Source organism: Peromyscus maniculatus, chromosome 16 (assembly GCF_049852395.1).
Source record: "Peromyscus maniculatus bairdii isolate BWxNUB_F1_BW_parent chromosome 16, HU_Pman_BW_mat_3.1, whole genome shotgun sequence".
In the NCBI taxonomy this organism is placed as follows: Eukaryota; Metazoa; Chordata; class Mammalia; order Rodentia; family Cricetidae; genus Peromyscus; species Peromyscus maniculatus.
Window position 1 is genome coordinate 23825836 of NC_134867.1, and position 15679 is coordinate 23841514.

Here is a 15679-nt window from a genome sequence, read left to right on the forward strand (position 1 = left end):
ATTCAATATATTACAGGAATGGAAATAGGACCTCGACTTTCATTGGTTGTATCTGAAATATATTCCTGCTATTTTTTTTCAGTGCTTGAGGGTTATTTATTGCCGCACACCTTAACTCACACTGCCCACGTCTACCAACTTCTTGTTTATGTAAAACCTTTCAATGCTAATGCAGGGGTGTCGTCTGCTTGTGTTACCTATTCCTTGAAACTGTGTTGCACTATCTAAAGAACAAAGCTAGTTTAAAAAAATTCCCCTATGTGTATATGTATGTGCACAGTTAATAAAAACGCCTCTCAATGAACTGTTGAACCAATATATTATTGCATCAATTAGTATCTTCCACAAGTTTGTAGTAACGTTGCTTAGCAGTCTCGTTCAGAAATGAGAACACTCACTAAACTATGTTATGATGCTGTTTCTTTTAAAAACCAAAGTAACAACATTTGATTAAAATGTTAATTTGTAAATCTTTAAAACATGTCTGTATTTAAACATGGGCCTGCATAAGCTCTGCTTCACTATAAGATTTTATGACATCATTAGATTTCCTCAAGAACCTGAAGTATGAGTCACTTAAACAGAACTTAGATGCTACTAGAAACTTGATATAACTTCTACAAAGATGGTTTTTCAAAACGCATTCATCACTTAATGCTCAAAGTTCATTCATCAGGAGTACTTTTATGTCATTCTTTTTTTAAAAGAAATAAAACTTTACCAGAGATTCAGATTTCTGTAGCACATTGTGATGTGTCCATATGGTGCATTTGCAACTAACAAAAGAAGAAGAAAATAGCCCCCTAATCTGTTCCGTTCATTCATCTGCTCTCTTCATTTCACTCAGGAGAATTTTCAACAGCGTGCTTCAGTGATGGTAGAAGTGGGAGAAATGATGCTGGGAATGCATTACTGGATGCAAATTTCTGAGAAGGGACATGAGCCTGAGTAATTCTTCATGCTTTACTTTCCATACCTCAGCCCAGCCCATGTTGCTATAGGAAAATTCAGAAAATTTCCCACAGTATTTTCTATAGGAACCAAAGAATATAAGGTGTGTGTGTGTGTGTGTGTGTGTGTGTGTGTGTGTGTGTGTGTGTTATTTACCAGTAAAGCTTCTAGTTAGCATACTAACTTAAAAATTTGGGAGGCAAACTTTTACAGAAAATAATACAACATTTTGTTTAAAAGCATTATAGCAGGTCTGGAGTTATAGTACAGTGGTAGAGCATGTCTAGTATGTATGAGGCCCTAAATTCAATCCTCAGTAACACACACGTGGGGGCAGGCAGACAGAGACAGAGAGAAAGAGAGAAAGAGGGAGATAAACACAGGGTATTGAGAGAGGCACAATGAAGGAGAGAAGTAGAAGCAGACAGGGAGAGAGAGAGAGAGAGAGAGAGAGAGAGAGAGAGAGAGAGAGAGAGAGAGAGAGAGAGAGAGAGAGAGAGATGCAGAGAGGAGAGGGACTTGTAAAGTTATTTGATTATTATAATTTTCCTAAATCAGCATTCAATAACAGCATAATAATCAAAGCCAGACATGTAATTTAAAATTGCCTAATAGTTATAGAACACACTGAAAAATAAATAGAAATATGGCTATCAAGATGATTCAACAGGTCAAAAGACTTGCTGTCAAGACTGGTGACCTGAGTTCAATCCCCAGAATACATATGATAAAAAGGAGAGAATTGACTCTTGCAAAGTATGTAAATCTGGATTCATATACACATATACCACTATGGCACATGCCCTGCACCAATAAATAAATACATGTAAAAAGGAAAAAGAAATAGATGAATCTTTTGTTTCCCTTTGCCCAATATATCCAAAGTAGTATAGTTTTAAAATGTAAACAATACCCAAATATTAATGAGACATTATACACATAAAATGTACAAAACACAGTATGTATTTTATACTTTCAGAATACTATGACTTATTTACTAATATTGGAAATATTTTCCTGCATTTATATATCACCACACAGACAACAGATAAAGCAGTATTTAAAAGCACTTTAATTGTTCTAGACCTTCTTAATTTCTCTAATAATTGAAATGAATATCAGCTTTAAAAATTAAATCTCAATTAAAAGTACATAAAATCAGGATTACATTAGCCACATTTTATGAGCTTGTGGGCTTTGAGGACAGCAGATCCAGAGTGAGATTTAAGACCTGAAACCTTATTTAGCACATACAAATGAGGTTTAAGCTAGTGCTACTGTTGATGACTTGGCAAACTAGTACAATTTACATGAACTTACTTCTTTTTTTAAAATAAATTACGTAACAATTTACCTTGTGATTTTTATAGTGGTTTGTCCTCCAGACCCAAAGTTCTATGGCTAATTTTGGCCTGAGCACAGAGGCAGCAGTTGCTTGCTCTAGATTTGCTGTTTCCAGGCTAATCAGAGTCAGGAGTCAGAGTTAGCAATAACAAAGCAAAATCTAGGTTACATGCTGGTCTGGGTCAGAGCCCTGGAGGTCAGGGTCCAGTTGGGGGTGAGATGGGCAGTGAGGTTCCAGAGGCAAGGGGCTGGCCTTTTGTCCCCGGAGTTCTAGGGCTCAGAGCCTTGTTAACCCCGCTGCCCACGCAGCCTCCTGTACTGCCTGCCCTATTACATCCTAGGAAACATCTGCATGTTATGCACAGGCAGCAGCTAGCACTGATTTTTTTTAAGTGACTGGTTAATTAAACAAAGAATTATACTAAGCCTTCTAGGCTTTCTCTTAGAGTTGTCTTATCCAAGACAATCGCATGCCATAGTTTTGAATATCAAGAAGAAAACAGACTTTCATTAAAAGTACCAATTTGTTTAGCTAAGCTACTGAACAGACTAGAAGAGAGATTACTATAGGGAGAACATGCTTAGCTTTGTTGTAACACAGCATGCTTTCCTCTTGGTCTATGGGGACATGCTGCAGTTGGCGACAATTTCTTCTCAGCCAATATCTGGTCATAGTGGAAATGAAGGTGGCATTCTGTCAGCCACTGTGATTTTGCTGAGCCTTAGAACACTAAAAGAACTACACTACCTGTGTTGGTATTTACATTGAAAACAAAGTTGATAAACATCAGTCTTTTCTACTTCTTGGGTCAGCCTAGCATGATGAACTTTCTGTCTTTAGAACCTAGACAAATCTATATATGCTCTGCTCACTTGGTGACATGGAAATTACATCATTCCACAGTCACATCCCCCAATTATTTAATGTTTCTCCTTTCAGTAATTTGCTTAACCTGCCCACTATAACAGAGCATGATAACTTTAGAGAAGGGTGTGGGAAGGAAACTTAATTGGAAAAGCTTCTGTTAACTAGCAGAAGGGGCACTCAAAATACAAGTAAAATCAACTGACAGCATTTAGGTCTGGAATTCCCCTTCCTGTTTCCATGTCTTAATATCTTGTTCTTTAGTATGACACTATTAGAGTGTGTGTGAAAACGTTAAGAAATGGGGCTAAATGAGAGGTCTTTGGTCATTTAAAGCAGATTCCACAAAGGAGAAGGTGAGGACTTAATTTCTTCTCTGTCTTTTACTTCCATGCCATTTGGTGAACAAGTTTCTTCCATCCATCCCTTGCTCTCATCATGATGAACTCTCCCATCCCAGGCTCCAAGGCAATAGGGCCAATCAATCATGACTTAAAAACCTCTTCAACTTTGAGCCCCTAAGGTCATTATCTCAGGTACTTATTATAGTAACAGAAAGCCGAGTAATTCAAGAAAATCATTGTTGGAATACCTGATTGTTGACAGATTATTCACTGTTTGTATAAGAAGCTACCATCCATACTTTCCAAGATCCTGCCTTATCCCCAATTCTGGACTGTAGATAAATTATAAATAGTCAGCATGGGTCCTATCTTGTGAGGTGCCATTTGATATGCGTTCTGCATACAGGAGAGACAGCCACCCTGCTTTGTATGTGGTTGTTAAGCGGACTCAGAGGAGGACACAGATTTCAGAGAAAAGTTCGCTGTGAAAGAAAATGCAGAATGTCCCAATTTCTCGTTTAAAGGAAATCCTACCTCTAAGCAAACTTGCAGATGGACAGAATATTAAAGGGTAGTTTTTAAAACTCCCATGGACTCTGAATTGTATACATCACAACTTCTTCCTGGCAAAGGACACGCCCTTCTGGCAGCCCGAGCTGAACTGATACATCACTTGATCTGCAGTAAGAATATCAGGTTGCATGCACAAGTCAGCTATCTACTGCATGATTTTTTTTTTCATTTCTAAAAATGATTTTTTCAGCTTGTTCCTCCTAAACTAGAATTTGTAAAGCATACATGGCAAGTGAGTGATTATCAAAACAGAGAAAAGACTTGGGGAGATTGAAAAACCTAGGTTATCTACTCTCCCAAGGTAAGATGGTACAAGATTTGGACACACACTACATTTTGAAGAACACATATTTTATTAGTAAAAATCCAGTTCTACGAACCTAAAATTCTGATTTTTTTTCCAAATAAATAGTGAAAATTAAGAAATTAGGATCTGAATGGTAAGACAATACTGTGGGCCCTTTTAAAGGGACAGCATTCTACCTAGCTTAAGCAGAAATGTGAAGATCATATGTTGTAAGATGACAGTGTCTTGAACAGTTTGAAAGATTGAATATGGGCTATAATGGCACTAAAGAGATTTTGAAGGAAGAGACGATGGAATTCAGATAACAGTTGAGTGAGTCTCAATTGGGAACAAAGGAGGGTACCAAGAGTTGTGTACTGACGTTAGCTTGCCACTCTCTGCAACAAGGATGGCTGAGGCAAAAGCAAGCTTTTCAAGAGGGAATGATGCTCATTGATTCAGTTTATGGTAAGATAAATTTGAAAGCCTTTAGCTATCAAAAGGAACTGTGGAAGAGGTTGGTAGTGAGGCTCGAATTCCAGAAAGAAAGTCACTAGCTTAGGAATGGTGAGCATACTCATCCAGGTTACTTCTCTTGTTGCTGTGATACAAATATTCCACCCAAAGTAACTTGAAAATGGAAAGGTTAATTTTGGCTCAAAACTCTAGAGTGCTGTCCATCATGGCAGGAGCTGACACATTGCATCCACAGTCAGGAAGCAGAGGGTATTGCATGCTGTTTCTCCTTTTTATTAGGTCTGGGTATCAAGCCATAGAGTAGTGCTAAGCACACTCAAGGTTGGGTTTGCCACCTTTGTTAATCTAATCTAGAAAATCCTCAATAGACACATTCAGATATTAAATCCTTAATAGACACAACAAATATCTGGTTGCCAATGAAGATTAACAATCACGGTAGGCAAAGTCCTGAGCCCAAATGACTTCCAAAAAAGAGTGAGGGTAGACAGGGAAGAAGAGAACTAAGGAACAAAGGATGGGGCATTCCAAGCTCTTAGATGTGTGGAAGAAAGGGAAAGATCCAGTGAAGAGGATGAAGGAGAAACAGCTGTAAGAGGTGAGAGGAAAACCACACCCATTAAAACCTTCTCTACCTCCACATGTGTCTGGTGAGCTCTGCATGGCTTGAAGGAGCAACATGAAAGGAGGAGGAAACCTGGGGACATGTTGCAATCCCTTCTCCACCCCAAGCGTACACTGTCAGTTTCCTCTAACTGGCCAGGGCTATGAAGGCTCATTGTGTCTGCATAAGCCTTCTGGGCTGGCTCCGCATCTGCTCTTGGCAGATCTGGCTGTTGTACTCCTGCTCGACTTGTCCATGAATCACTAGAGTAATTTCCTGTAGCATGGCAGAGAGTTCACCATAATTCAAGTCCAAAAGAGGACTATTTCAATATTCATATTTTGGAATTTGTTTTCTTCATTTCCAGAAGAATTTGCAGTTCTACTTGATCTACTTCTTGTCATGAAACTCTCTAGATATGTCCCCCCAACAAATGTGCATGTGCCCTTTGTGTTAATCGACTTTCTGCCATAGTGATAGAACTACCTGAGAATAATCATCTTAGAAGAAAGAGTTATGTTGGCTCATGTGTTAAAGGTTTTAAGTCCATGATCGCCTCTGTCCATTGCTTAGGGCCCCTGGTGAAGTAGAGCATCATGGGAACAGGAGGGTATGGGGAGCAAAGCTGCTACCCCCTAGCAGCCAGCAAATAAGGAAGAAGGGTGGGAAGGGAGAGAAGGAAGGAGGGAGGGAGAGAAAAGGAGGAGGAGACATAAATAGAAAATGGGGCCAGTAATGAGAAGGAGCCTGTAAAGGCTGGCTATCAGTACCTTAATATCCCAATTGGTATGAATGCATCAGTAGCTTAATCTATCAATGATGTTAATGATCTCATGATCTAGTCACCTTTCAATAATACCACTAGCTAAGGAACAGGGTTTTAGGACATCAATACATGTGCTTATTTGGAGGTACATTTCATATCTAAACCATGAAGCCATTCTTGATGGACTTTCTACTTTAAGGATAAACTAAATTAAGATAGACAATATTTTTTATTGTTTTCCCTTGAAGTAACTTTGTTTAGCAATATTTGAATTCTCTATATAAAAGTTCATGTTGGATTGTTATTAAGCCTTTCAATTCAGTATCAGAATTGAACATTTCAAAGAAATAAGGTAGTTTATTGAGGAAGTAAATGAAGATGGGAATCATGTCATCTGGAATATTAAGGAAGAACATTTTATCTTTCATTAAAGATTTTTATGTGAATGAAAGAACTCTAGCTCTTATGGATGCTTCATAAGCTTTCAGGGTAATCAAAGGCTTCCTGAGGCTAGTGAGAAGTTGACTTCCTGAGAACAGAGCACTGTTCAGTAGCTGATGATAAGGCAGAAGCAGTAAGTATCAAAGCATTCCATGACTTTGAGGTCCTATGGGTTTCCTCCATGATTCATCTTGACCCCTTGACACCAGAGAACAGTAAATGTAATAGCTGACATCATTTTATAGAAGAGTAGATTCATTTCTTTTTATGCAGAAATTTAGTGAGCAATATATTCAGACTTCAGAAAGCTGGTCACAGAAAAAACAGTTTTATGTGTTTCCTACTGTTTACTTGTTTATGCTACAAGTATGAGCCTCTACTGTGTACAGAAGTATTGTGGGCTCTCAAAAGGAAAATATTATGCTACCTCTGTGTGATTTGTATAACAACTAAGTGAAACATTCTGCTTGTATTTGCATTGAAATGCAGCCTGGTGATGACATTATGCTTGGATGCATTAATAATACTTAATTCAGCATTGAGTAATAACAGATATTTACCTGTCAGAGGATTTTTCTTTTGATCATCATTTCTATACAAGTGAATAATTAAGATAATTTCTTTATCTTTAAAAAAATTGCTTTCAAGTATTAAATCTTTAGCTGTATCTTGCACACTGTGACATAGTGTACAGTGTTGGAGTCTGACCATTATGGTATTTGCCAAGCAGGAACAAAGGTTAATTGAAAATCTATAATAGCTACAATACTATACTGACAAAATCCTCATAGCTATTTTCTTCATTTATAAAGCCTTGAGCCTGTCTTACCATTAATGTCAGAAGCACAAATGGTTCCTTTGAAAGGGATTTTAGAGCACATAGCCTGCAAAAAGAAAAGAGTTGATGCATGTGGATTGCTTTCCAGGAGGTATGCAATTCCTTTCATATGCTTACTTTAAAATGCCTCCCTTCATCTACTTAGAACATGAATACAGTGGTCGCCCTTATCTGCAGGGGATAGCTCTGAGATCTCCAGGGGATGCTTAAGTGCTGAAGTAGTACTGATGCTGTGCCCTTTTTTTATGCATACATACTATGATTAAGTTTAATTTATATATTAGGGACAGGAGGAGATTAACAAACAACAATAATAAAGCGGAAAAATTATAGTAATATATTATGCACAAGTTATATGAATGTGCTTTCTAAAATATGTTACTGAACTTTCATCTCTTCATTCAAAGGGAACTATTTAAGGTCTACCTTTGGCATCTCCAAATTGCCAGCATCACCACTCGTACATTTTGGAGCTATTAGTAAGTAAAATCAGGGTCAGCTGGACACAGACATTGTGATAGTGTGACTGTGAGCTTGGTGATCTAGATTACCTCTGCTAAGTGACTAGCTGAATGCTAATCTTGACTGTGAACTTGATGGGATCTAGAATCATGGAGGAGACACGCCTCTGGGAACATCTGTGAGGACATTTCCCTAGAGATTCAGCAGAAGTGGGAAGCTATACTTTAAATGCGGGTGGTGCCGTTCCATAGGGTTGTGTCCTAGAACGAATTTTTATTAGTCCTTTTTAGATTCTTACACTGAATGCAGCACCAGAAGCTGCCTGTCTGCCTCCTGACTGCAGACACAATGTGACAGGCTGCCTCATGGTCCTGGTGCCACAATCACTCTTACTTTTCCCTGGATTCATTGTGCCCTCAAATTGTGACTAGAAATAAGTCCCTTCCTTCCTTAAGTTGTCAAGCATTGTGTCATGATGAAAGTGATTAGCAGAGAACATTAGGACTGAGTGGGGCTGTTGCTGTGAGAAAGCTGACCATATGGTTCGTAAGCCCTTGGCACTGGTTTGTGGGAGGCCCATGGAAGAGTTTAGCACTGTAAGCTAGAGGAATCCCAGGATGGTTTCAGCAGAGCTTATTGAGACATTCTGGTGGGAGTCCAGAGGACCAGAGTGCCCAGGGAAACACAGAACAAAAAGCAAGACCGTGAGGTTTCATAGGGGAATGTGTACTCTATCTAGAACCAGGCTCTAGATGCCATCGGCATTATGTTCTGGCAAAGACTCTGACTGCATTCTGCTCATGTCCTGAGAACTTCAGTGAGACTGGAGTTAAAAAGCAGTGGGCTAGTTTGTTTAGTGGCGGACAATTCAAGACAGCACAGCATGATATGCAGTTCAATAAGGAAAGGATCAAAAGTGTAAAGTTTTTTGCTATGATTGTTTAGAGATCATGTTATATAATAAAACATCTGCTATTGCTAAAGAGATTACTGCCATTGAAGAAAACCCCACATTCATCATTGAAACAATAAGGTGCTCCAACTTGTAAAAATGCAAGTTTACTTGGAAAGAGATTTTTGTGGTTTGAGGATGTGACTGAAAGGACTCTCTGCTTAGAGACAACTATGTAGGCAAGTATTTTCCTCGTTTTGGCAGCTAAGGCAAACAGAAGCCACCACATCTGTGACAGAAGAGATTCAGACTCTATTGAGCTAGCAGCAGAACTTGGAAATATCATGCACATGGAGCTGCTTTTGAAAACAAGCAAAATCCAGGAGTTACGGGATTATGGAGTTTGCACCAAGTTTCAGAAAGCTGTCGAGATCAAGCAATGGGTGGAAGATTGGATTTCCTGAAGGAAATTCTAGGGTACCATTCTGTAAAGCTGTGAGGGTGAAGTGGAAACTTCATTGGTGACCTGAGGAAGTTGGGCATGCCAGGACCTTGGGATGTCTGCCAAGAAAATATATAGTTGTGAAGTGGAGATACTCCAATAGAGAAGTATGGTACTGCAGGAGCAGACCTGGGAGGTGAGGAAATGTATGCCTAATGGAGCCCAGGTGGTACTTCCCCAAGCTCCAGAGGCTGGACATGAAGCTGCAGGGAGGCTGGACATGGAGCTGCAGGGAGGCTGGGCATGGAGCTGCAGGGAGGCTGGACATGGAGCTGCAGGGAGGCTGGACATGGAGCTGCAGGGAGGCTGGACATGGAGCTGCAGGGAGGCTGGACATGGAGCTGCAGGGAGGCTGGACATGGAGCTGTAGGGAGGCTGGACATGGAGATGCAGGGAGGCTAGACATGGAGATGCAGGGAGGCTGGACATGGAGATGCAGGGAGGCTGGACATGGAGCTGCAGGGAGGCTGGACATGGAGCTGCAGGGAGGCTGGACATGGAGCTGCAGGGAGGCTAGACATGGAGCTGCAGGGAGGCTGGACATGGAGCTGTAGGGAGGCTGGACATGGGGCTGCAGGGAGGCTGGACATGGAGATGCAGAGTTTAGGGTTTGCTCTGTTGAGTTTTAGTCATGCTTTAATTTGGTGTGTCCTTGCTTTCCTCCCACACCTCCATTTTTTTTTATTAGAAGCTTTATCATTATTTTTTAATTCTACAGAGGCTCATAGCTAAGAGGTTGCCTTGAGTCACAGAAGACATTTGAACTTTAGGCTATGGAACAATACTAGACCTGTTAAGATTTGGGGGAAATCTTTAAAATGTAAAAATATTTCTATGAGAATATTTCCAGAGAAGGTTATAAGAAATTCCCACATCAGGGAAGCCCACCCTAAATATGAGCATTTGTTTTAGTTAGGGTTTCTATTGCTGCAATGAAACACCATGACCCAAAGCAAATTGAGGAGGAAAGGGTTTGTTTGGCTTACACTTCCACATTGTCTATCATTGAAGGAAACCAGGACAGGAACTCAAACAGGGTAGGAACTTAGAGGCAGGAGTTGATGCAGAGGCTATGGAGGGGTGCTGTTTACTGGCTTGCTCCTCATGGTTTACTCAGCTTGCTTTTTTATAGAACCATCAGCCCAGGGATGGCATCACCCTCAGTGGGCGGGGCCCTCCTCCATCAACCACTAATTAAGAAAATACACATTTTATGGAGGCATTTTCTTAATTGTGGTTCCCTCCTCTCAGATGACTTTAGCTTGTGTCAAGTTGACATAAAGCTATCCAGCATGGCATTACTACCCAATGGGTTGTGGTCCTGAGCTGAATAAAAAGAAGGTGAATGGAGCACCAGAAGTCATGTTTTTCTGTTTCCTGACTGCTGCCACAATGTGACCAGACGCCTCAGCATCCTGCTATCACAGCTGGACCCGCTTTCAGTACTATACCTCCTCTACATGGAGGGCTCCACCCTTTAAATGTGAGTTAAAATAAACCCTGGCTTCTGAAAGTTGCTTTTTTTTTTTTCAAAGGCATTTTGTCACAACAGTGAGAAAAGCAACCAATACATTAACATATGGCTGACACAAAATGACATTATACAGTCAACAAAAGGGTGATTCACATCCTGGCCAGGATAGGTCAGGGAAGCCTGCAAAGTCATCACACTACTCAGAAAGACATGCTAATCTGCCAGTTACTTACTTTGGGAATTTTTTATTTAGTATCAGGTTGTGAATGACAAAGTGTAACAAAAGAAGAAAAGCAGTATCATGAGTAAGGGAGACAGCTGTATGAACTGGCCAAGTGCAGAGAGCAACTAGTCGTATGGATAGTATAAGGTAGAGCTGCATCATATATGTCTTGGTTTTTCTTCTTTCCTCCAAATAACCAATTTTAAATCAGGCCTTTCTGATAACACCACATGAAAAAGTTCCTTAACACTTTGTATGTGAGAACAAAGGCTTTCTCCCTCCCTCCCTCCCTCCCTCCTCCTCCTCCTCCTCCTCTTCCTCCTTCTCTCTCTCTCTCTCTCTCTCTCTCTCTCTCTCTCTCTCTCTCTCTCTCTCGTGTGTGTGTGTGTGTGTGTGTGTGTGTGTGTGTGTGTGTGTGTGTTGAAGGTGAGAGTGCTGTAAGAAAGCTAGAATAAGGTCCCACAGACCTTAAAAACGATGCTGTCATGTTATGTTCTCACACGATATCCAGAGAATTGACCCTCTGGATGGGACTGTCAACTGAGACTTGAAAGGCTCTGATTTTGAGATTGTTTACTTACTGACATTTGATCTTAACTAAATCACAGAGGCTGCTCTGCTCCATTTTCTCATCAGTTAAAGAAAGATGATCTTCCTCACATTCTCCACTCCGACAATGTTATTAGAATCTCTTCGTTAATGTGATATCGAGGAGAATTTTCAGCATCTTAAAAACCGATACTAAGTCAAACAAAGCCTCTGGTGCTTTAAGTCATGGCTATTGACTTTCCTCATCATAAAGGAAAGACTCCTGTTAAGTCTATGCTTGCCTCTTTAATCCTTGGAGTGCCACATAAGTAACAAGACTCCATCCACTTTGTAAAGAACAACTGAAGTAGAAGACAGGAAGTCAGGAAGAAATGTTAGTTGCTGCAGTCCACTAATTAATTTCAAATCCTGCTGAAATTTGAAAAGTATTTGCTTCATTTCAAAGGTCTAGCTTCATTCTGTCATTTATTTGGCATGTAAATATTTTCAGTTCTGAGTTCCCATCTTAAGCTAACAAGTGATTATCCTTCACAGAAGAATTACAAATGGCATCTTAATTAATGACATCTTAAAGGTCCTTTTCTTACCGCTCTGACATAAAGGTAGATGGTCTGAGTAGAAGGTATAATTGCTTATAAAAACAGAGGCAGGGTAAAACTGCACATCCAATAACTAACCTCAAGAGTTCTCAAGACGGTTTCCCTGTGGTTTGGTTCACCTTGCTGTAGGACACACCATCGTGCTTTGTGCCATTACTGCCCATTTTGGGTGTTTCCTAAGATTTCCTGTTCGACTGTACTGCTTTCCTGCTGAGAACTGCTTTCTTCCGTGATACTAAGATTATTTTCCATTGTGCTTTTTCCTTACAGCTTCATCTCTGTAGAATTTGTTCCCTTCAGCAGAAACTAGTTGCTTGTACATTCCTCCTTCACTTATTTCCAATATACTAGGCAGGCAGGCAAGCAGTAAAATGAAAGGCTGGCTGGCTTCATTATGTGTAAGAGTTTCTATGGGAAAAGATTTTCTTTCAGTCACATTTTTTTAATGGTGTCTGAGATGAGGACATGAAAGAAAAAAACCCCTCAAATTGGATTTTTAAAAATAAAAATATAGGAATAGGTACCAGCTCACAAACAGGAGAGTGAAACGCCACCTTCATTCTCACCACCGAGGCTAAGCTCCCAGACTGCCTTCAGAGGGCTCTTCTCGGCGTGAGCTGAGCTTAGGGGACAGAAGGCACCATATGGAACAGGAGCAGAAGCAATTACACCAATAAGAATTTGTAATGAAATGGTTTAGAAATAATACAATCTAGATTAACTAGATCCAGCTAACTGGAACTTTGGATCTGCCACATTTTGGGTTGTTTTTCTTTTAGAGGCATGGCTGAGTGAGGATTGCATTAGTAGAGAGAGTTTAAAAATCCCTTTTGCTAATATTTTAGATAGTGATTTGTACCTATTTTTCCTTCTAATTTCAGATCTCTGCCAACTATTTCTTGTGAAAGGCATAGTGAAAAGGAAAAAAACTGTCCAACTCCTCAGCATCAGAGGCCATTATAAAGCCTGTATGAGGGGTAAGGGTTTGGCTCAGTGCTAGAGCGCTAGAATGCCTGAGACCTTGGGTCAATCCGAAAATAAATTGCAAAAGTAAAGCCAGTTACTTTTGCAGAGATCCCAATATGTTTATTCTATTGTTTGGAGAAGATTAGGTATCAACATGATCCAAGCTCTGTTGCTGAGTGTGTAGCCTCAGGTCACATGCCCTGCAAGAATTTCAGTGTCCTCATCTATGCTGAGAGAACATGGGAGCCAATTCTTCTTTTCATGACTGGTAAAAGTGGCCACCACTGTTCTTCACAAATGACTGCTCCAGGTGTGATTTCTCCTTACCATTGTGATAATGGAATATGCTATAGGGAAACTGCATATCTTACCACCATTACAGAGGTAAAGACAGCCCAGAGTGGTTAGTTAGATAACCAACCCAAGTCCATGTTACCACCTAATAACACCAGCATTGGGCTGAGGACTTTTCACCTCTAGAGCTTCAATCTTCTTTCCCCTTCAATAGATATATCTCCAGGGCTCTGCAGAATTTGGGATTTTGCCCTCTGGATAAGTGAGACAGTTGATTAGCTTGAACTGTTTGGGAGGCATCCAGGCAGTGGGACCAGGACCTGTCTTCAGTGTATGAGCTGGCTGTTTGGAACCTGGGGCTTATACAAGGACACTTGGCTCGGCCTGGGAGGAGGGGACTGGACGTGCCTGGACTGAATCTACCAGGTTGAACTCAATCCCCAGGGGAGTCTTTGCCCTGAAGGAGATGGGAATGGGGGGTGGGCTGGAGGGAAGGGAAGGCAGGGTGGGGGGCGTGGGGAGGTGTGGGGATGACAGGAGGGGGGAGAACAAGGGAATCCGTGGCTGATATGTAAAATTAAATTAAATTATAAAATAAAATAAAAAAAGAAAAAAAAAGAATTTGGGATTTTGAAGTAGGAAGCCATGATTTCACATAACTGTATGGTTAAGGCAAGCTGTACTTGCTTATTAAAGTGTCATAAATTTCATCTGAATGGTGGCAATTGAAAACAGGATGAGAAAACAATGGATCAACGTGGGTCAAAGACAAAATAAAACATGAGGGACTATTTATTTATTTTAGTTTTCAATATGCATTTAGATAGTTTAGGTATCCAGATAGATGCCATTGCTTCTGCTGAACTAGGAATATCTGTTTCATTGTTGGCTGGCATCATGCTAGAGAATCATGTCTAAAGCCAGTAACACTTTAAAAATTCAGCCTTGGTGATGACCATTCTAATCTTTTCAAGGTGGATTGCATTTTGGAATAGGTAAAGTACCAACTAATCTCTAAGACAAATGGCTGTGGGGCTATTCTTTTATCTTTTCCCCCACAGATAGCCAAGAAACAACTCTGAGAAATTTATTTTTTTAATTTATTTTATCATATAAACGTATGAAGGAGCACTTTGGGAGAAATTCTTACTTGAAGTAGATTTGCATGGTAGAGCCAGTGTAGTCATTTAGGATAAGACTTCCTGTTGTTTTGTCTCCAGGAATGTTCTGAAATACTGTTAACAACAACCATCGAAACTGAGGTATCTTCTTAGACAGTTAGAATCCATACAGGCAGGCTTTAGTGGTAGGAACATATTCTGGCCTCACAAGAGCTGGTTTCTATCTTACTAAAAATATGAAAATCTTATGGGATTCTAAGTCATAGCTGTAGGGTGGCTTTTCAAATTGCTTCTGCAATTCTTCCAATGAAGACTTAGCAATGGAAAACTAAAGTGGAAGATGTCCACTTATGCCTGGTGATTGCTGGCCTCAGCAAAGTTCTGAGGGGGAAACCCAACATCACCTGTCTTGTAAAAGTTGCACTTGGGTGGTTTTAACTTGATCTTCATAGGCAGCGGCTTACTTCTCTGCTCAAACACAAATCTGAGAAACAACTTCATGTGTACCATAGGACACTGGAGAAAGAAAACCATAGACCCTAGGGATGAAGGATTCTCCTTGATTTTAGTTGATAGTAGCCTTTCCACCCTTCATTTTCTCCTGTGGAAAACACACACAACCATATGTTTTTCATGATGGGATTTTTAACATCTCAGATTATTTGTTGCAAACTGGGAAGATTTTGAGCAAAGTTGCAGCCTAGAGAGGTCCCCATGATTCTAGAAAGACATGGTGAGTGATCTGCGGGAGTGTGTGTGTGTGTGTGTGTGTGTGTGTGTGTGTGTGTGTGTGTGTGTGTTGGGGGCGGGGCACAAGACCACAATGTAATTTCCTACAAAATGAAAACTGCACAAGTTTCCTGTCTTAAAGACTGAAACATATGGTTTTTACCTCCAATCTAAGCTTGGGTATAAGGGCTCCACCAAGGTTCAAATTTCAGAAAGAGTTGCAAGTGCCAGCCCCGGGGCAGCAGACTGTCAGATTCTGGGTCTGCTTCCACCTGCCTGTGAATTAGCACATTCTACTATTTTTAAGGAATCCCATTTTGCTGTCCTTGTAGTCATCTAGCATTTCTAATTAAAAATGCCTCCTCTACTGCACAGGTTT